The sequence below is a fragment of the Hemiscyllium ocellatum genome, unplaced genomic scaffold, assembly GCF_020745735.1.
Source record: "Hemiscyllium ocellatum isolate sHemOce1 unplaced genomic scaffold, sHemOce1.pat.X.cur. scaffold_605_pat_ctg1, whole genome shotgun sequence".
Taxonomy (NCBI): domain Eukaryota; kingdom Metazoa; phylum Chordata; class Chondrichthyes; order Orectolobiformes; family Hemiscylliidae; genus Hemiscyllium; species Hemiscyllium ocellatum.
In genome coordinates, this window is record NW_026869129.1 from 268,701 (window position 1) to 288,673 (window position 19,973).

At 46.1% G+C, this 19,973-nt stretch overlaps 1 long non-coding RNA gene and 4 other non-coding genes across 5 annotated transcripts in view; 4 read left to right on the top strand and 1 right to left on the bottom strand.

Moving 5' to 3' along the window:
- The first annotated feature begins 52 nt into the window (after window positions 1-52).
- Window positions 53-125, top strand: trnav-cac (transfer RNA valine (anticodon CAC)). Its single transcript has one exon. It is a non-coding gene; the product is annotated as a tRNA-Val (tRNA).
- A 1,672-nt stretch (window positions 126-1,797) lies between these two features.
- trnal-cag (transfer RNA leucine (anticodon CAG)) lies at window positions 1,798-1,879 on the top strand. The gene has a single exon. It is a non-coding gene; the product is annotated as a tRNA-Leu (tRNA).
- Window positions 1,880-3,378: 1,499 nt separating this feature from the next.
- trnav-cac (transfer RNA valine (anticodon CAC)) lies at window positions 3,379-3,451 on the top strand. The gene has a single exon. It is a non-coding gene; the product is annotated as a tRNA-Val (tRNA).
- A 14,862-nt stretch (window positions 3,452-18,313) lies between these two features.
- On the top strand, window positions 18,314-18,477 carry LOC132813975 (U1 spliceosomal RNA). Its single transcript, XR_009644254.1, has one exon. It is a non-coding gene; the product is annotated as a U1 spliceosomal RNA (small nuclear RNA).
- Window positions 18,478-19,138: 661 nt separating this feature from the next.
- Window positions 19,139-19,973, bottom strand: part of LOC132813972 (uncharacterized) — a 43,040-nt gene continuing 42,205 nt past the window's right edge. Inside the window, exon 5 of the long non-coding RNA XR_009644251.1 lies at window positions 19,139-19,719. This is a non-coding gene — a long non-coding RNA (uncharacterized LOC132813972). The remainder of the gene's footprint in view (window positions 19,720-19,973) is intronic.

The window sequence follows — 19,973 nt, forward strand, 5'->3', positions numbered from 1 at the left end:
TCAACTTTCAGTGCTGGATGCCACAGAGCCGCAACGCGCTCGGCTGAAGCTCGTTTCTGTAGTGTAGTGGTCATCACGTTCGCCTCACACGCGAAAGGTCCCCAGTTCGAAGCTGGGCAGAAACTGCTTTGTTCTTCAATTGCAGCCTTTTACACGGACAAGAACGGAGCTTTCTTGCTTGCTCTCCCATCTGCAAATCTGCCTTCGAAAATGCTCGAACAAATCTGCTCTCTTTGTGAAATGTGATGCACTTCCATTTAATTAGTGAGCAAAGCATTGTAAAGGCTTGTTCTGATCAGAACCATTGTAAAACCTGGTTCTGATCATAAGTCATTCTGTTTGAGAGTGTAGTTACCGCGTTCTGATCCCTTCCACGAAAAACTGTCCCGCATTTGCATTCCTTGCGCAGGCGGACCGGTTCAAAGACAGGGAAGAAGCTGATGCGCTGGTGCTACTGATCAGCGCACCACTGATTCCTGAACTAGTCTGTCTGTCAAATGTAAACCAAAGTCGTCTCTGCAAGGCCTCATTTGGAAACTCTCTGTCGTTATTCAACGTGCGAGAATTGGCAGCAGAGGTGCTGAATCATGGTTTGGATCAGTTCGCACGTTAGTGACTCATTCAATCAGCAACAGCAATGAACGAAATTGCACTCCCAGAGGAACCTCTGGACTTGTGGTTTCATAGCGTCGCTAGTATTAAGGTGAGCCCCGAGATCTAAGCCATGTTGGAACTGAAACGGAGGAATTGACAGAGAGGCTGCAGAATAACATCGCAACCTTTTGGTTTTCTTTAAATCACTGACGAGCAGGAAACTGTAAACGGGCAGGGCGAGTGGGAAAGTGAGGCAGTTGCAGCTCTGGTGAAACTCCTTCTTTGTAAGTCACTCAGCACCAAGAGACGTGAAGGTGACTCATGCCTGAGAACTCTTCACATCGAGAACAAAAAGCAATCAAGTGCAGTTAGCACCTCTCCCGGAATTGGGGTGGGGTGAGATAATTACCTTTTGACTTCAGTTACTATGTTCAGAAACTGCCTTTTAAATTGAGGTGAACAGAAACTGCATTTCTAATGAGCAGCATGGAATTTAGCAAGATTTATTGAGTCGCTTCTCGTCGCTTCCCACACAGGTTTCCAAGTCAGTCGGTATCGATGTGGCTCATGTCCAGGTGTGAATATCCCTGCAGCCAATTGCACGGTTAAGGTAAAAGGCAAGGAAAGTGGCATCTCGAACCAGCCCCGAGGTCATATCATCCTCACAAGGTGATCTGTCGTTCTCGGATTGTAATGCTACCTCCGGTTTTAGGGTGGAGAACATTCTTTGCCAAACAGACACAGTGACTGAAAATATAGTGCACGGTATGATGTGGAACACGGCCTGCTCAGCTTTGTGCATTTTCCCTGTAGTCCGGTGTGTTTCGTGTTCCGTGTAAACGTGAACGTTGTCCTGTTTCGAGCAATCGGTGAAATCATTCAGCAAAGCAAGCATCGAAATTGAAGTAATGTCAAGCAGCTCATGGTGATTTGACCAAATCATTACCGAACATCTCTTCTCACGCAGTCAAAGATACATTTCTGGCTGAAAAGAGTCTGAGAAGATAGACACAGCTTACCATTGATTTTTGTCTGGATTGATGGGCTTTCATTATCTGCTGCGAAATAGACATTGTAGCCGGGCACATACCAGCTGCTGTGCGAGTCGGACAGGGACCATGGAACCCTTTTCATGTGACTTTGCATGTGTGGTTATGCAGGAGCACAATTCGAAATGCAAGAAAATGGACGCTCAGGCTGTCTGGTAGTGTGGCCGAGCGGTCTAAGGCGCTGGATCCAGGTTCCAGTCCTGAAAGGGGCGTGGGTTCGAATCACACCACTGCCATTTCAGCTGATCCACTCCACTGTTTGAATGCTGCTTCGATCCCCGCTGCATTGATGTTCTCGGAGAATTAACTGTGGACAGGTGCCGAGTATTGTCAGGTCTCTCAGCTGCCATGATGTTATTCGCCTCCCCTGCAGAAAATCGCAAGCAGCTCAGCGGTTGGTTTATGTTCCAGGCAAGTTGAGGTTTTACTGGAACCGAATGGAGACTGTTATTTCATCGCTGTTGTGAAACAAAGTCCGGCGGTGAGTCGATTCATCGTTATTTGGCTTTCTGGCGAATGGGAAAATCTTTCCAATGCATATGTTATTGAATTTCTCCCATTTCCTGCATTTCCGTCCTGGAGACACCGGAAGGGAAAGGTAATCTAATCGAGACTGTGATTGGTGAAATTCACTTTTTTATGGCCCATACTTATTATATTCTTTCTTTCTCTCTTTTCAGCATTGTCTGGGAAGTGGTGGTGCACTAAGGCTGCAGTATGTTTGAAAGAGTAGTTTGGAATTGCCCTGTCGTTAGTTGTGAGATTACTTTATGCCTCATGCCCTCGGACTGTCTCACATTTAGCATTCATGCTTCGCTGTGTCTGAACATGCATTAGGTATGCCAGTTTTGTTTGTGTTCCGTGTTAAATGCTTTCTGTTTGCGATTCGGTCAATACATTACGAGTTAACAGGGGTTCTGAGGTAACTTGCAGCAGCAAAAATCCTCAACTGAGGATCTGGGAAAGTTTCACGAAGCATGGTCAGTCGGAGCAAAAGTAAGGAAGTCGTTCGTTTCTGCAGTGTTTCACAATACTACCTTTCCCGTGAGCAGTCGAACAGACTAAATGATTGTGCTACAGACTGCGACGGCAAGCTCCGCTGAAAAGTAATCCTTCAAAACCGGTGTAAGCAACGCAAGGTTATTGGGGTACACCGCGTGGAAACAGAGACTTCGGTGTATCTCATCCATGCTCACCACATCACCAAAATTAAACAAGTCCCGTTCCACAGCATTTCTCCTCAATCCCTCTAAACCCATCCTATCCAGAAACTCATCCGATTACCATTGCAATTTTCTGAGTGCAATAGCCTCCTCCACTCCCTCTGGTAGCTCATTCCATACACCCACAACCTTGTGAGTGGAAAATGTGCGTCGGGGTCCTTTGTCAATTTCAGAGCACTCACCTTAAACCTATGCTCTCGAGTTTCCAACTCACCCTAGCTTGTGTAAAACACGTAAATACTCAGTTTACAACCCTTCCATAAAACCATGTCGCAGCCGTTATGCTGCCGGGAAAGTTGTCCCAGCTTATTCCACTTCACACTCCAGTCCAAACATTGACGACATCCTTGTCTATATTTTGTCACTAATTTCAGTCTATATTTTTTGACTTTTTCAAGATGTCAATTTCCCTGGATAACAACGAGCTATTAGAAAAAGAAAGGTGAAACGTAGAATGGCTTCAACTTTCAGTGCTGGATGCCACAGAGCCGCAACGCGCTCGGCTGAAGCTCGTTTCTGTAGTGTAGTGGTCATCACGTTCGCCTCACACGCGAAAGGTCCCCAGTTCGAAGCTGGGCAGAAACTGCTTTGTTCTTCAATTGCAGCCTTTTACACGGACAAGAACGGAGCTTTCTTGCTTGCTCTCCCATCTGCAAATCTGCCTTCGAAAATGCTCGAACAAATCTGCTCTCTTTGTGAAATGTGATGCACTTCCATTTAATTAGTGAGCAAAGCATTGTAAAGGCTTGTTCTGATCAGAACCATTGTAAAACCTGGTTCTGATCATAAGTCATTCTGTTTGAGAGTGTAGTTACCGCGTTCTGATCCCTTCCACGAAAAACTGTCCCGCATTTGCATTCCTTGCGCAGGCGGACCGGTTCAAAGACAGGGAAGAAGCTGATGCGCTGGTGCTACTGATCAGCGCACCACTGATTCCTGAACTAGTCTGTCTGTCAAATGTAAACCAAAGTCGTCTCTGCAAGGCCTCATTTGGAAACTCTCTGTCGTTATTCAACGTGCGAGAATTGGCAGCAGAGGTGCTGAATCATGGTTTGGATCAGTTCGCACGTTAGTGACTCATTCAATCAGCAACAGCAATGAAAGAAATTGCACTCCCAGAGGAACCTCTGGACTTGTGGTTTCATAGCGTCGCTAGTATTAAGGTGAGCCCCGAGATCTAAGCCATGTTGGAACTGAAACGGAGGAATTGACAGAGAGGCTGCAGAATAACATCGCAACCTTTTGGTTTTCTTTAAATCACTGACGAGCAGGAAACTGTAAACGGGCAGGGCGAGTGGGAAAGTGAGGCAGTTGCAGCTCTGGTGAAACTCCTTCTTTGTAAGTCACTCAGCACCAAGAGACGTGAAGGTGACTCATGCCTGAGAACTCTTCACATCGAGAACAAAAAGCAATCAAGTGCAGTTAGCACCTCTCCCGGAATTGGGGTGGGGTGAGATAATTACCTTTTGACTTCAGTTACTATGTTCAGAAACTGCCTTTTAAATTGAGGTGAACAGAAACTGCATTTCTAATGAGCAGCATGGAATTTAGCAAGATTTATTGAGTCGCTTCTCGTCGCTTCCCACACAGGTTTCCAAGTCAGTCGGTATCGATGTGGCTCATGTCCAGGTGTGAATATCCCTGCAGCCAATTGGACGGTTAAGGTAAAAGGCAAGGAAAGTGGCATCTCGAACTGGCCCCGAGGTCATATCATCCTTACAATGTGATCTGTCGTTCTCGGACTGTAATGCTACCTCCGGTTTTAGGGTGGAGAACATTCTTTGGGACCCTTATGCTGCAAAACAGACACAGTGACTGAAACTATGCTGCACGGTATAATGTGGAACACGGCCTGCTCAGCTTTGTGCATTTTCCCTGTTGTCCGGTGTGTTTCATGTTCCATGTAAACGTGAAAGTTGTCCTGTTTCGAGCAATCATTGAGCAAAGCAAGAATCGAAATTGAAGTAATGTCAAAAGCTCATGGTGATTTGACCAAATCGTAACCGAACATATACTCTCACGCACTCACAGAAACATTTGTAGCTGAAAAGAGTCTGAGTAGGTAGACTCAGCTTACCATTGATTTTTGTCTGGATTGAGGGGCTCCTTCTTTGTGTTTCACACAGCAACCAGAGACATGAAGGTGACTCTGGCAGAGAGCTCTTCACATCGAGAACAAAGAGCACTCAAGGGCAGTTAGCACCTCTTTGACATCTTCTGGGGTGGGGTGGGGCAATCACCTTTTGACTTCTGTTAAGATCCTCAAAAACTGAAAGTTGTCCTGTTTCGTGCAGAGGACGAAATCATTTACCAAAGCAACAATCCAAATACCAGCAATATCATGCAGCTCATGGTTACTTTGCCCAATCATATCCGAATATACAGTCTCTCATACAGACATTACATTTGTGGCTTTAGCAAATCTCAGAAGCTTGATTCCAGCTATCAAATGATTTTTGGCTGGATTGAATGTTTGTTGCGAGATTGATATTGTAGTTGGGCATATCCCTGCAGCTGTGCCAGCAGGAGAGGGATCACAGAACTGTTTCCCTGTGACTTTGCTTCTAATGTTTCACAGGAGCACCATGGAAGGTGTAAGACAATACACTGCAGCTGTGGCTGGTTTCGTTGCCAAGTGACCGAAGGAACTGCTTTCTCACTACAAACTCTCAGGTGACTCGAGTTCAGATCCAACCGCTGCCCTTTGTGGGTGTGCTGTTTGTTTTACTGCAGCCTGTTAAATGCTGCTGTGTTTAAATTCCAACACAACCATGTGGTTTTGCTTTTGGAAATGTACCTCTGATTTGGGAGAGTGCACACTCTCTATCCTGTCAGTGTTTATGCTGTTATGATCACGTTTGCGTCCCACATGAAATGTCCCCGTTCTCAAGCGGTTCTACTGCTGCATCATGTTCCGGCCAAGTTGTGTTATTCACTGTTTTCACTGAAACAGAACGGAGATTGGTATTGCATCGCTGTTGTGAAACAAAATCCTGCAGTGACTTTACTTCTCATTATTTGGTGTTCTGGCGAATGGGAAAATAATTCCACTACATTGTGATGTCATATGGTCTTAAATTTCTTTTATTTCCTTCCCTTCTGCCCTGGAGATGGAGGAAGCAGGCACTGCCGCATTGTTGATCGGATGGGCAAATTAATCTAAACGAGACTGTGTTTGGCAATCTCTTAACTTTTCATGGTCCGTTCATGTTCAGTTCTTTCTTTTCCCTCATTTCGGAGCTTTTCGGGAGGTGGCGGTGCACCAAGTTTCCAATACATTTTGGGAGTGCAGTTTGGAATTGCTCTGAAGGATCTGGGAGATGTTTATGGCTGATTGCCCTCGCACTGTCCCCAGAACAGCATTCATGCTTCAATGTCTCTTAAAATGTATTTTAAACAAACTCCCATTTCCCAGCATCTGGCCCCTATCCCACTAAACCTTTCCGATCCAGAAGCTCAGCCGGTTGCCTTTGAAATCTTCTGAGTGTACGAGCCTCCTCCACTTCCTCTGGTCGCTGATTCCATACACGCACAACCTTCTCTGTGGGATAGGTGCCTCATTCCGTTTTATATTTTACCCGTCTCACCTTAAACCTATGCTCTCCAGTTTTTAACTCGCCCCATATTGCAGAGATCAATAACTCAAATTTTTCTGTTGACAAACCTTCCTTAAGGTCATGCCTGACGATGAAGGGTAAGACGTCCCAGTATGTTCAGGCTCGCCCGACATTCCAAACTGTGCATCCCTGACACCATCTTTGTTTATATTTTGTGAGCAATTTCACGTGATTTTCTTATTTTTTAAATGATGCCAATTACGCTGGAGAATAACCAGCTCCTGGAAACAGAAAGATGAAGCGTTGAGCCGCTGTAAATTTTAGTGCTGGCCGACTCTGAACACCAGCTGCTCGCGGGGATATTTCCTGTAGTGTAGTGGCTGTTAGAGTCACCTCATACACGAAAACTCCCCGCTTCAAAATCGGGCAAGAATAGCCTTATTCCCGATGGCAGCCTTTCAGACTGACATGAGCAGAGATTTGTAACTTGCTGTTCACGTCAGCAAACCTGGCTTTGAATTTGCTCGCTCATACATGTTTGCGTGATGAAACGGAATACAATCCCATTTCATTTCTGTGTGAAACATTTTCACAGTGTTCGCCAAACTGGTTTTGAATATGCACAGATGTGTACAGCACTGATGGCCATTCTGTGTCACAGTGGAGTTCCTGGACTCTGATCCTTCCACTAAAAACAGTACCACATTTGCTTTCCTTGGGCAGGCGGCCTGGTTCAAAGCCAAGGGGCAAAGGTTCCCAGCAAAAATCCTCAACTGAGAACCTGGGCATGTTTCATGGGGAATGGTCAGTGGGAGTAACATCGTGGAAGCACCCGGTTCTGCAGTGTTTCTAAACACTAAATTCAAGAGCGATTGGATTTTAGTATTCTGAAGCATAATTTAAATTGATTGGTAAAATTGGAATTGTTTCTTAATTACCAAACAAAACTGACTTGTTCCACAGCCAACCGTTACATCTTTCCAATTTTCCAGTACAGGCTGAGACTGCGAGCTGGTCATCACAGGTATTTGTCAGCGCTCAGTTCCGAACAGCATTCACTCTCATTTGAAGGTGGAGGGCACGTCTTCAACTTCATAACACTGTTCTCATCACAAAATCCTGCAGCTTCTCATCATGGGGACAGGAGTTGGATTGCAACCGTTCCCGTATTAAATGTAAAGATTTTCACACGGGAAGCGCCATTCATGAGGTGGGAGTGGGGATGGGGGAGTTTCTGTAAGCTGTGTCCCAGGGCTGCGCAGGGAGCAGCAGTGGCCACTGTCTGTTGACAGCAGGGGTCTGGAGAGAGCAGTGTTTGTCCCTATCTTACTCCATGTGGAGCCAGGGAACACAGAATCATCAATGGTTTGGGCTGCAATTCCACCTTGCCATGGATTTTCCGGTTTAAATGGAGCTAGGGTAGTATTCCCATAGTCTGATCTGGAACAACCAAAGCTCCATACCTGGATGGTGTCAAACTACCAACCTTTATCTTTCAGCCCACTGCTGACCATTGGAGTCATACAGCCTGTCACCAACCAGGCGTGCCGATTTCCCTAAAGCAGGAAGGTTAGCGGGGATCTGAAGGGCGGTGGAACAACTGGAGCTCTCACTGTTTTCAGAGTCTGTCACCAATTTTCCTGCTTTCATTACCAAAAGTGTCAGAGAGCTTGAGGGGTCTGCAAACACCCAGAGGGAAAGGAACTGGGAATTAGAAGATACCCAGATCGTTCAAAATGACTGCCTGAGCTACATCACTATGACTCTGGTACTGGGATAATTCAAGCACATGGCTTGACAGAATCTGAAAATTAAATACAGAACTTCAGGCTGTTCAGTCCAAATGAGATCCATTAAGATACAGTGGACATTGAATCTCTTCCATATAGCGACTTCATCAAATCCTCCCTGTCAATCTATCCACAATCTTAATTTTTGTATTGCTTCGTCCATTTCCCCCAGCTAATGTGAACATCTTGTTTTCATCTTCCTTATCTATACCAATTATAAGCCAATAAGCTCTATTGCATCTCGCTTCAACTCCAGTTGCTCCATTGCATCCTAAATCACTCCTTAATCTTACTGGTAAATGAATGAGTCTATCCCCTCTCTGGACCCTCCCATCCTTCACAATGTATGATGATCTCTGTTGTGATTATACTGATCACCCTCGACCTGGAGGAGGGATAATGCGAGTTTCTGAAATTATCGAGAGGGTGCAGGAGGAACCCAATAGGACTGGCACCTTTTGGGAGAGAGAAATAATGTTAATGTTTAGAGACAATTTCTTACTTTATTTTGATTATTCTTTTCTCTCTGCCCTAATAGTGATGGATCTTTGAAGCTTCTTTCTCCAAGGATTTCAAGGAAGGATATATACACAAAAGTATCAAACAAAGGGAATTATTTGTCTCTCTGATTTCTCACCTGGACAGACACTGCCTTTATTAAACTTCTTTGAATATTTGAAGAAGATTCATAGACAGGAAACGCCAAAGAAACATTTACTCTAGATCTGACTTGATCAATCGATTCATCACAAACTGGAAATAATTGGCATTTGAGTGTTGCATCCTCAGTCATTACCAATCACTGCATACAATTTCTCCATCATATCCTCCCTGACGATCTGTACCAAAGTCTTAGGTGATTGTTGGTGTATCCCATACCTGGGGGAGGTGTGTTCCAGTTGGAGGTAGTTGGGAGCTGACAGGATGAACTAGGTTGGGGAGTAGATGGGGCTTGGGTAATAGATTCTGGGAGTATTTGAACATTGCTCAGTCAGCCATTATCCTCAAGCCATGCGGGCTGACAGGGGGAGTATTGACCTGTTACTGTCTCTGTCTGTCTGTGAGGAGAAAGTGAGGACTGCAGATGCTGGAGATCAGAGCTGAAAATGTGTTGTTGGAAAAGCGCAGCAGGTCAGGCAGCATCCAAGAAACAGGAGATTCGACATTTCAGGCATAAAGCCCTTCTTCAGGAATGAGGAAAGTGTGTCCAGCAGGCTACGATAAAAGGTAGGGAGGAGGAACTTGTGGGAGGGGCATTGGTGATGCGATAGATGGAAGGAGGTCAAGGTGAGGGTAATAGGCCAGAGTGGGGTGAGGGCAGAGAGGTCACGAAGAAGATTGCAGAGGGAGTCCCTCCCTCGCTCACTGCACACCCCAGGTCATCTCCTCTGCACAGAAGCTCTTCAGCCACATTCTCAAACAGACTTGCTACCACAGCCACATCTCCTTCCTCAGCACCTGTCGACGGAACCGACCTCGAACTCAGCACTGCCTTCCTAACCTGTAATCTTCTTCCTGACCTCTCCACCCCCACCCCACTCCGGCCCATCACACTCACCTTGACCTCCTTCTACCTAGCGCATCTACAACGCCCCTTCTCCAAGTCCTTCCTCCCTACCTTTTATCTTAGCCTGCTGGACACACTTTCCTCATTCCTGAAGAAGGGCCTTATGCCTGAAATGTCGAATCTACTGTTCCTTGGATGTTGCCTGACCTGCTGCGATTTTCCAGCAACACATTTTCAGCTCTGTCTGAGTGTGACAGAGTGTGGGCTGGGGGTCACTTGTTCCCTTTTTGCCTTTTCTATCTCTCTCACTGTCGCTCTCTCTTTCGCTTCTCTCTCCTCTCTCGTTTTCTCTTTCACACTCTCATTCTTCTGCTCTCTTCTCCACCTCTTCTTCACCCCTCTTCTCCTCCTACCCTCTTCTCCCTCTCTCTCCTCCACTCTCTCTTCTCTCTCCCATCTCTTTTCGCTCTCCCCTCTCTCTTGCCTCACTCTTCTCTCCCCCTCTCAACTCTCTCTTCCCCCACTCTCACTTCATCTCTCTCTCTCTCTCTCATTACGGTCGCACGGTGGCTCAGTGGTTACCACTGCTGCCTCACACTGCCAGGGACCCAGTTCAAATCCTGCCCAAGGCAACCGTCTGTGTAGAGTGTGTACATTCTCCCCAGTGTCTGCATGGGTTTCCTCACTCGGTCCAATGGTGTGCAGGTCTTGGTGGACTGGCCATAGTGGAGTTGCCCAAAGGGTAAGGTGAACTGTTCAGACAGAGCAAGGTCTATGTGGGTTACTCTCCTAACCATCTTTCCACCCCTCTCTTTCCCCCAGTATCCTACTCCCCTCTCCTCTGCCACCCTGCCCTCACCTGTCTTCACGATTCCCTCCTCGTTTTCCGCCCCCACTTTCACTGTCCTACCCATCTGCACTTCTGTCTTTCACCCAATCTCCTCCTCCCCACCTTCAACCACTCTGTCCTCCCGAATTCTTCTCGCCACCTCCTTCTGTTCCCACGCCTCCTGCTGTCTATTCCCTCTTTCCATGCCACCACCTACTCCCCCTCACTTCTTCTCTCCCCGCTAACATCCCCCCGCTCTCTCCTCCTCGCCCCCACACCTCACCCACTCTCCTCCTCCCCCCTCTGAAACCCTCCTTTGCCCCTGCTGCTGTCTGCCTCATTCTCCCTGCCCCTCTTTCCTCCACCTCTCTCTCCTCTCCCTCTCTCTCTTTCACCCCTCTTTTCTGCGCCCTCTCTCCTCCCCTCTCTCTCCTCCCACTCTCTGTCCTTCCCCTCTCTCCTCCCACTCTCTCCCCCCCTCTCTTCCCCCTCTCATTCCCCTCTCTCCTCGCCCCTCACTCTCCTACATCTCTCTCTCCTCCCCCTCTTCGTACACCCCCTAACCTCCCCCCTCTCTCCTTCCCCGCTCCATACACCTCTCCTCCCATTCTCTCTCCTCTCCCTCTCTCTCTCCTCTCCCTCTCTCCTCTCTCTCCTCCCCATCTTCCTCATCCCCCTCTCCTCCCCCATGCTCTCCCTCTCCCATCTCCCCTCTCCCACTCCCCTCTCTTATCCCACTCTCCTCCTCCTTCTCTTCTTTCTCCTCTTCCCTCTCTCCTCTCCCCTCTCCTCTCATTCCTCACTACTCTCTCCTCTCACTCCTCATCACTGTCTCCTCTCCCCTTTCTTCTTCTCCTTTCCCCTCTCTCCTCACCGCTGTCTCATCTCCCCCTCCCGTCTCTCCTTTCTCCTGTCCCCCTCTCTTCTCTCTCCTCCCCTTCACCTCCCCTTCTCCTCTTTCTCCCCTCTCCCCCTCACCTCTCCACTCTCCCCTCTCTCCTCATTCCCTCTCCTCACCCCTTCTCTTCTTCCACCTCTCCTTTCTTCACCTCCCCTCCTCTCCCGCTTCCCTGCCCTCTCGTTCCCCTCTTCTCCACACTCACTTCTTCCCCTCTCCCGTCCCCCTCTTCTTCACCCCTTCTCCTGAACTCCTTCCCTACCCCCTTGTATCCTCTCCTCCCACCTGTCCTCCCTTCTACTCTCCCATCTCTCCTGCCCCCTCCTCCCTGGCTCTCCTCCCTGTCTCTGCTCCATTTCCCTGTTCACCTTCCCCCTCCTTCCCCCACTTCCGCCTCTCCTCCCCACTCTCTCCTCCCCTTCACCTCCCACTGTCCTCCCCTCCTCCTCATCTTCACCTCTTTCCTCCCCAATCCTCATGTCCCTCTCTCGTCTACCTCCCACCACCTATCTCCTACTCCACCCCAAACTCCCCTTCGCCTCACACCCCAAACGCCCCCTACGTCCTCACTTCCTCCTCTCTCCTAACCCCTCTCCTTCCCTTCTTCCCCATTACTCATCCCCCCACTTCATTCGCTGTCTTCTCCCGTCCTCCACCTTCCACGTTCTCCCCACCTCTACTCCTCTCCTTCATTCCTCTCCTTCTCTCCTACAACCCCCTTCCCATACACCCTCCACCACTCTACTCCCCCTTACGCCATCCACTCCTTGCTCCTCACCCCCTGTCCTCCTGTTCCCTCTCCTCCCATCTCTCCTCCTGCTCTCGCCCACCGTTCCCAGCTCTCTCCTACCCCCTCTCTCCTACAGCCCTCTCTCCACCCCTTCTTTCCTCTGCCATGCCTCTTTCCCCAATCCAATTATCCCCGCACCTCCCCTTCCTCCACCCTCTCTTCTCCCCCTCCCTCCTCACCTCTCCCTCCCGTCCCCTCCCCACTCTCCCTTCCCATCTCTCACATTGAAAGATGAGGCACACAAAGTGGTCAAAAACAGCATGAAACTGGAAGATTGGGAAAGCGTTAAAGATCAGAAGAAAGTCACAATAAGAGTGAGAAAGAACCGTAGGAAAGAACAGGAGAGAAAAGATGTACCACATAATTTAAAGACAGATAGCAGAAGTTTCTATGAAAACTTTAAATGAAAAAGAGTGGCTAAGGTAAATGTTGGTCCTTCAGGGGATGAGGAGGGACATTTAGTTATGGGGTGTGATGAAATGGTGGAGGCACTGAACAGGTATTTTGTATCGGTCTTCACAGTGGAGGGCGCTAATAACATGCCAGAGATTGACAAAGAGATGGAGTTGGTGAGGACCTGGAAACAAATATTATTACGGAACGCTAGTGTTGGGCAAGCCCATGGAGCTAATGATAGACAAGTCTTCTGTCCTGGTGGAATGCATCCCAGCGTGCTAAAAGAGACAGCGGGGGATAGAACAGTTGCACCGTCAGTAATTTTCCCAATTTGCTGGACTCTGGGGCAGTTCCAGCAGATTGGAAAACATTGGCGCCGCTGTTTAAAAAGGAAGGTAGACAAAAGATGGGGTAGTATAGATCAGTTAGTGCAACATCTGCCGTGGGGAAAATGCTTGAGTCTCTTATCAAGAAAGAAAGAGCAAGGCACTGCTGGATCCCCAAGTGAATACCTTCCCACACATGGAACAGCTGAACGACTTCTCCCCCATGTGAATAGGGTGATGTTAAATAAAGACCATTGAATTTAAGACATTTACAGATCTTAAAGTTTTTTTCTCCCACAGTCAGGGGAAAGCTCTCTTGTCAGTGTAAAGCCACTGGTGTGACATGAAGCTGGATGACGAAATAAATCTCTTCGCACAGAATGTCTGTGTCAATGAGTCTCCAGTAGGTCTGTGAATTTTCAATCCTTCTCACAATCCAGATATTTCCATGGTGCTGATCTCCTCGCATATCTCCAAGTTGGATGATCTGGTGAATCCTTTCCCATAAACACAACATATTTATGGCTTCTCTGTCTGTGAATGTTTTTAGATTGTGAACTGGATAATGTTAAATAATTTCTGCAGTCAGTTCACTGGAACACTCATACACTTATGTGTGTGTGTGCGTGTGTGTGTGTGTGTGTGTGTGTATGTGTGTGTGTGTATGTGTGTGTGTGTGTGTGTGTGTGTGTGTGTGTATGTGTGTGTGTGTGTGTGTGTGTGTGTGTGTGTGTCTGTGTTGGGGCTTGACCACACACAATGTTGTTTGAAACCTTTGCTCACTGACAAACAAGATAATCATGTTCCCTTTATGGCCAAATGAATATCGTGACTCTGTTGGATCTTTATATCATGTTTGATTTGTCTCACTTCTGGCGAGAGGTGCAAGTGGAGTTCAATGCACCTAAATGTGAGGTGATGCGCTTTGGGAAGAATAACAGGAAGGCAGAATACTGGGTCAATGGAAAGATTTTGGTAGTGTGGATGTGCAGAGGGATCTTGGAGTCCATGTCCATAGATCCTTGAAAGTTGCCATCCAGGTGGATAGTGCTGTTAAGGCGGCATACAGCGTGTTAGGTTTCATTGGGAGAGGGATTGAGTTCTGGAACCACAATATCATACTGCAACCATACACAATGATGGTGCGGCCACAGTTGGAATATTGTTTACAGCTGTGGTCGCCCCGTTACAAATACGATGTGGAAGCATTGGAAAAGGTGCAGAGGAGATTTATCAGGATGGTGCCTGGTCTGGAGGGAAGGTCTTATGAGAAAAGCTGAGAGACTTGGGTCTTTTCTCATTGGAAAGAAGGCGGCTAAGGGAGGATTTGATAGAGACATACAAGATAGTCAGAGGATTAGATAGGGTAGACAGGGAAAGCCTTTTTCCTAGGATGAGGACGACAGCTTGTACGAGAGAGAACAACTATAAATTGAGGGGTGATAGATTTAAGACAGATGTCAGAGGCAAATTCTTTACAGAGAGAGTGGTAAGTGTGTGGAATGCCCTACCAGCTCAGGTGGTCAACTCAGCTCCATTAGGGAGTTTTAATTAATCCTTAGATAAGCTCACAGATGATTTTGGGATAGTGTAGGGGGACGAGTTGAGAAAATTCCACAGGTCGATGCAACTTTGAGGGCTGAAGGGCCTGTTCTGCGCTTTATTGTTCTATGTTCTATAATCTGAATCTTTTTCCACGGTAGAAATGACAAATTCTAGAGGACATAGATTTCAGGGGACAGGGGAAATTTAAAGAAAATAAAAACCGAAAGAACGGAAGATGCGGTTGATCAGAAACAAAAACAAAAGTTTCTGGAAATGTTCGACAAGTCTGGAAGCACCTGTGAAGAGAAATCAGAGTTCACATTTCTGATGAAGGACCCGAAACATTAATGGATTTTTATTTTCTCAGATGCTGCAAGACCTGCTGAGCATTTCCAACAGCATGTGAAAGTTTCAAGAGAGTTATGTCAGGCAAGTTTTAATACAAAAGGTGATAGTTGAGTAGAATGTACTCTCCTGGGAGGTGATAAAAGCAGAAACAATCACAATGCTTAAGAGGCATTTGGGCAGGCACATAAGCAGGCAAGGGGTAGGCAGGGATATGGATCATGTGCAGGCAGGTGGAATTAGTTTGGAACGGCATCATGGTCTGCACAGACATGATGGGCCAATTATTCCGGTGCTGTAATGTTCTGTTTTCCAAGGGGCACAATGTGTGGATCGAGAGTTAATGTTTTTTTTAGAACATACAGTGAGTTGATACATTTTGAGAGAAGCAATGTAGAAAAGAAATATATATTTGCATGGCACAGACACAAAGAGTAGAGACTGAGGGAAGGGGGGCAAGGTGTACAATTCTTTAAAGGAGAGAGGACATAATCAAAGTGTTTTGATCAAAACATATGGGATCCTGGGTTTCATTAAACAATTTCATTGACTAGTTAGGTCACAGTCAATCATTGTGTCCAATTCAGGTCAACAGATTCCTGATCTTCAGGGTGTGGAGTACAGACATATTGGTGTGGTGCACTGATGAAGAAAATGCAGTCACTGGATTGATTTGGAAAAAATGCTATTTTCTTTGAAGAAATCAAGTTGAAAAAATCATGATAGAATAAAATGGATATGATTATAACACATCTAGATAGAGCAGACAATAAAATAAATTGCACTTGATAGGTGATGGCTCAAAATTTAAGATTAGGTATAACGTTTTGAGAAAGTGGGAGATGAGCAATTGTTCCACTGGCTGGAAATATGCAGAACATGCTGCCTATTATGGTGGTGCAAGTAGAGGTGATCCATGATTAATGAATACAATTATATCAGATATGAGAGAAATAAACTTTCAGGGTTTTGGGAACAGCTGGAGAATGAGAATAAGGGATTCTGCTACAGAGAGCCAGCTTGGATTTGATGGGCCCCTTTCTGTGCCATAACATGTTTTTTTTGTACTTGCTTAACTTGTTCCGGTTGTTTGTCTTCAGGGGTTAGATTATCATCAAGGTAAATCTACTCTGTGTTCATGCTCAGACCAACACAGGTTGTCCTTCCACAGCAGGAGATAATGTTTACTGTTTTATACTGGGTTCTGGAGGAGTCCCTAGGTAGTGTACACAGAACTGAAAATCTGCTCTAGGGTGTTTTAACCAGGACTGTGAATATCTTGGAACATCTAATGCCACACCAATGCCTGGAATGCTTTCTAACTGACTGACTAAATGAAATATGTTCCTTCCACAGCATGTTGCTGGCTGGATTTCTGTGGTCAGTGTTATTACACAAGGATCAGAATTGGATAATCTATTGTCTGTAACATATACCAATGATTAGCATGGAAATGTAAATGATTTAATTAGCAAGTTTCTAGATGGTACAAATTGATGAAGTTGTGAATCGTCAAAAATGGTGTCAATGGATACAGCAAGAAAGAGATCCGTTGGTAAACCCATACGGAGATAGATTTTAATCCAGACAAGTGTGAGGTGATGTATTTTGGGAGGCTCATTGCAAGAGGAATGTATTCACTAAACCGAAGGCCTCTCAGCAGCATTGATGTACACAGGGATCTTCAGGGGCAAGTTCACAGCTCCCTGAAAGTGGTGAAGGAGGTGGATGGCAGGCTTGCCTTCTTCTGTCAGGGGAGTGATTATAAAACTGTCATTAGGCCACCTTTGGGGTATTGTGTGCTGTTTTGATCACCATATAAAAAAGAGGATGTGGAGGCTTAGTGCAGTGAGAGAAAAGGTTTACAAGGATGTTGCCTGGATTGGGAGAGGTTGGAAAGACTTGGATTTTTGTCTTGTGAAAGTCAGTGGCTGCGGGTGATCTGAAAGGCTCAGACAGAGTGAATAATCTGAATCCTTTTCCACGGTGAAAATGGCAAATTCTAGAGGCCATAGATTTAAGGGGAGTAGGGGCAAGTTTAAAGGAAATGAAAACTGAAACAACTGAAACAACTGCAGATGATGTAAACCAGAAACAAAAACATTTTCGGGAAATGTTCAGCAGGTCGAGCAGCTTCTATGAAGATAAATTAAAGTTAACGTTTCTGAGGAAGGGTGACCAGACCCGAAACATGAACTGATTTTTCTTCACAGATACTGCATGATCTGCTGAGCATTTCCAATAACATGTGCAAGTTTAAAGGCAGTTGTGTTGGCAATTTTCTTGTGCAGAAGGTGGATCAGTGACTGGAATGTATTTGCCTGAGAGTTGGGAAAAGCAGAAACAATCACAACATTTAAGAGGCATTTGGGCAGACACATAAGCAGACATGGGTTGGCAGAGATATGGATCATGTACAGGCAGATGGAATTAGTTTGGATTAGCATCATGATCCACACAGACATGGTGGGCCGATTATTCCGGTGCTACACTCTTCTGTTTTCCAGGCGGTAGAATGTGTGGAGGAGAGTTAATAATTTGAGTGGAATATGTCTCTTCATGAGAACACACAATAAGTTCATTCATTTTGAGAGAAGCAATGTAGAAAGTCAATATATATTTGAATGGCACAGACACAACGTGCAGGACAGCAGGAATGGGGGACAATGTGCACCACTTATTAAAGGAGAGAAAACATAAAGTGTTTTGGGTAAAACAAATGGGATGCTGGGCTTCATTAATGGGGGAATGATAACAAACTCATGGAAAAGATGCTGACCATTGACAAAGCTCTAGTTAGGTCACAGTCAATCATTGCATCCAATTCTGGTCAACAGATTCCTGGTCAGAACGAGGAAGTTAAAATACCACAGAGGGGCCTGTTCCATACCTTTTGCTTCTCCTTCAGGACACTGTGGGGTCTCAAGGGTTAAACATTCCCTTGCCAAAGGCCATATTTCATCAACTGAATGCCTGTACTCTTTCAATACAGACAGAACACCTCAGAAGGGGGGAGGCTGACAGTATCTCAAAATAGAACCTCTTGCAGCCACACATGTGGATTCCCCCGTAACCCCAGACAGAGGAATTTGCCCTTTCCAGACAAGACTGAGAGCCCTGGGCACAACCCTGTTAAACTGCCTCCCGCTCCCATTGTCTTACCTCCCCTCCATATTAGCATAGGTAAGTGAATCCCCCATTTACTGAAGGAAGAACCCTCCAGCCTTAATCTCTTCCCATCAACACATAATCATGAACAATACGATAATCAGTTTCTGTAATCCATTCATACGTTAACGCAGGACATCGCCATTCATCAAGCTTTGTAAGGTCATAATTACCAGCTTTAAACTATGTAATGACAATCGCCCATGTGACTGATATGTCTTTGTCTAATTCCTATTAAATATACTGTCTCTGTGGGTAAGGCAGAGATTCATGAAGAAGAGTCTCTACAAGTCTCTATACTAACCTGGCAGGGGAGATACCATGATCATTGCGGTGGCGCTCCCAGGACGAGGCTATCCCATTGCACTTCGGGTGTGCTGACGCCTGCGATGTCACCAAATGCGGGATACTCAACAGCAAAATTTGTGGTAGTGGGGGTCTGCGTTCGCGCTCTCCCCTTGTGGGCGGCATGGTGGCACAGTGGTTAGCACTGCTGCCTCACAGCGCCTGAGACCCAGGTTCAATCCCGAATCAGGCGACTGACTGCGTGGAGTTTGCATGTTCTCCCCGTGTCTGTGTGGGTTTGCTCCGGTCTCCTCCCACAGTCCAAAGATGTGCGGGTCAGGTGAATTGGCTGTGCTAAATTGCCCGTAGTGCTAGGTAAGGGGTAAATGTAGGGGTATGGGTGGGTTGCACTTTGGCGGGTCGGTGTGGACGTGTTGGGCCGGAGGGCCTGTTTCCACACTGTAAGTAATCTAATCTAAAGTCGACACTGGGGCACCTTAGAAACGCTTTGAAACTCTCGCCTGCTGCCCAATAATAAAGCTACTTGTGTCTTTAGGATTTGTGGAACAAAATAGGCATCAACAATGAAGGATATGAGTGATCTTCAGAGTGTGGAGTACAGACTTACTGGAGTGGTTCACTGATGAAGAAAATGCAGTCACTGAATTGATTTGAAGAAATTGCTATTTTCTTTGAAGTAAACAAGCTAAATATATTGGTTGATTTTTTTTCTCTTTTTCACACCAAGTAATGAACAACGGTTTTGGCAGTTCATAAAGTTTTGCATATCGAGAACTTAGCTTTGGAAATGTTCACAACATCATTGAACATGCAGATTCACACTGGGTAGAGACTTTTATTTTCCTTTATTCATTCACAAGATGAGGGTGTCGCTGGCCCGGCAGCATTTCCTGCCCATCCCTAATTGCCCAGGGGGCAGGTAAGAGTCGACCACATTGTTGTGGGTCTGAAGTCACAATGTAGGCCAGACCAGGTAAGGATGGCAGCTTCCTTCCTGAAAGGGCATTAGTGATCCAGATGGGTTTTTCGGAAAATCGATTAATGGTCATCATGAGACTCTTAAATTCCCGAGTTTTTAAAAATTTAATTCAAATTCACCCATCTGCAGCAGTAGGCTTTGAACTCAGGTCTCCAGAAGTTTATCTGGGGCTTTGGACTAACTGTCCAGCGACAATATCACTCGGCCAATACTTCCCCACATCACTGCCCATCTGCACAGAGTAAACAGCGATTTTCTGGTACATCAGGACTGACATCAGGACTGGTTAATCACACATACATTTGCTGAATAATTGCAGGAGTTGGATGTTGATGGGCTATTGACATCCATCTATGAACCATGTGTATTCTGAGGTTTGTTTCTGATCATGATTGGAAACAGCATCGGTCTTGTTATCTTTTGGGGATAAAAACAGTTTCAATTAGCTTTCTGTTAAATACCTAGCAATAAAGTCGATCCCTAACTCTCAGGCAGATTAGTTTCCTTTGAAGAGCTCCTCATCTCCCCAACCTCCTCCATCCTCACCCCAACAGGACAATAATCTCACAGAGTTTCTTTGTGACTATGAATGAGACAATCTGATCAGCTGCTTCTTTCCCTACTCCTATGTCAAGTTGGATCTTAAACTCCCCTTGCTGCAGTTGTGATCC